At 38.2% G+C, this 2,446-nt stretch overlaps 1 non-coding gene across 1 annotated transcript; it reads right to left on the reverse strand.

The window, feature by feature from the left end:
• Window positions 1–466: 466 nt before the first annotated feature.
• LOC114007922 (U7 small nuclear RNA) lies at window positions 467–529 on the reverse strand. Its single transcript, XR_003549489.1, has one exon. It is a non-coding gene; the product is annotated as a U7 small nuclear RNA (small nuclear RNA).
• Window positions 530–2,446: the final 1,917 nt, after the last annotated feature.

Raw genomic sequence — 2,446 nt, forward strand, 5'->3', positions numbered from 1 at the left:
GGATAGTGAGAAATCATCCCTCCTCTTGGGGGGTGAGGGTGGATGGCCATGCCACAATCCCTTCCTTCTCCATTCTCCTTTTGGGATTTTGGGCATACATGCCCAATGTAATTCTCAAGCCACCAGGTCTAACTCAAACATGCAGTTGGCCATGTGGGATTGAGCTGCCTTAACCTTCACGCCACCTCTTGTCTCCACAAAAGGAATTTTAATCATATGATAGCCTACAATCTACCTTATAGTCTGCTCATAGGTGAAGTTTGGAAGAAGTATTGGGGAACTGAAGACAAGATCAGAAAATATGCAGTATTAAACAATATCTTTAGATTATTGTAATTTGAAAAAGATGACCATAGCTCTTTCATTCCTGATTTCAATATATAATTTCATTTTCTCTGGACACATAACCAAAAGTGTGATTAGTGGATCATAAGATAGTTTTTAGGGGGTAGTATTGGTGGTTGTGGGAGGCATTTCTGGTACAAACAGTTAAACCTGCTAGACAAATTCTAAAAGAGCTGTAACATGAGGTAGTTTTATTTTTAATTTTTTTTAGAAATAATCATACTATTTTAATCAAAAGCATTCTTTTTAAAAAAATTATTATTTATTCATCTATTTATTTAAATTTGACCAGAGAGGGACAGAGAGAGAGTGAAAGTGAGAAACCAAGCCACCGCGTCTGAGACTTGAATGCAATCGGCCATGTGGGAATACAGCACCCTTAACCACCATGCCACCTGCCAGCTTACATCAAAAGCATTTAAAAAAATAATTATTTAATTTTATTTATTCATTCACTTATTTTAATTTAACCAGAGAGAGAGACAGAGAGAGAGAGAGAAAGGGAAAGTGAGAAAGCAAGCCACAGGTCTGGGACTCAAATAGTGGCTGACCATGTGGGAGTGTCCAGCACCTTAACCACCATACCACCTGCTGGTCCCCAAAATCATTCTTAATACTTAATCATTATAGGATCACAGACAGATTGTACATAAAAACATACTGCACCATTCAAATGACTATTTGCATCTTCACATTCAGATACAAATTTGTCAACTCTTACATATCAGAATCTTTCAGACCTATAATTTATTTAATTTTATTTGTTATTATTGTTTTAAAATTTTGCTATAGGGCACATATGCTCACCAGAGAGAGACACAGAGAGGAAGGAGGAAAGAGAGAGAGAAAAAAATAGAGAGTGAAAAAGCAGGTCACCAGGGAACCAGCAGTTAGCGTAATGGCTATGTCGCTGGACTCCCATGTAGTCGACCGCGGTTCGCGTCTCGGACCCGGTGGCTTAAATCTCATGCCGGGCGCGTGTGCGTGCGTGCCCAAGATCCCGAGAGGAGAATGGAGGAGAAGGGATTGCGGCATGACCATCCCCCCTGGGGGGTGATTTCTCGCTTTCTGTCTCTATGTCTCTCTCTGTCTGTCTGGCGAGCGCACGCGCCCTACAGTGAAAATCTCTCCAAAAAAAAAAAAAAAAAAAGCAGGTCACCAGGTCAGGGAATCAAACTGTGGTTGGCCATGTGGAAGTTCAGCACCTTAACCACCATGCCACCTCCTGGCTCCAGGCCTATAAATTTAAAATCTATAAAATAAATATTTTTAGGGATTAGCATAATTATTCATTAAGTATTCACTAAACTGAATCTACTTGCATCCAGAAATGGTGTGAGACACAAACATTTCCATTTTTGAAAAGAAGAAGTAGGAAACTCGTTATTAAATATGGAAGAAAAAGAAAGTTGATAACAGAAATGATGCCTGAATATTATAAGCATATGTTAAGTATAAATAGTGAAAAATTCTTCAGAGGATTAAATATATTCATAGAGTAAGTAGAAACGATGATTATATTTCCTTATAAACATTGTAAAGATTTATAAACTGGGACAAAACCTATTGTCTTTGTTTCTTAGAGTATCTTTTGTAAAATAGAATAAATAATTTTTAAAAATAGTTATTCTAGATAGTTCCTCAGAACCCAGTTTTGCTCTATAATCTTGGATTTTTCTGGTATGTTTATATTCTCTGCATTAAAGGGACAATCAAAGACCATTTATTTATTTGTGTGTATGCATGCATATTTGTGTGTATGTGAGGTGTCTTCCTGTTAAGATCTTCTTATCCTGAAGTGAGATTGTACGGCCAAAGTATAACCCTCCAAGGGATCTGTGGAAATACTGACAGATTTAGCAGCAGGGATAAATTCTAGGGGTTCATCTTGGAGTTCAGATGAAGACATTGGAAACACTGGGGAAAAGCTGAGAGAGATTATATTATTAAAGGAATTTGGATAGAATATAAAGTATTGCAAAGCAGCATCTCCAGCAGAGGGGCTGTTACTGAAGACACTGAGCAGTGTTCAGCAGTGGGTGGGACACTGGGAGTGTTCTTTGAGAGAGGATTTGGAGGGGGCCAGAAAAGGGCTATAAAC

Source organism: Tupaia chinensis, unplaced genomic scaffold (genome assembly GCF_000334495.1).
Source record: "Tupaia chinensis unplaced genomic scaffold, TupChi_1.0 Scaffold000252_1, whole genome shotgun sequence".
Classification (NCBI taxonomy): domain Eukaryota; kingdom Metazoa; phylum Chordata; class Mammalia; order Scandentia; family Tupaiidae; genus Tupaia; species Tupaia belangeri.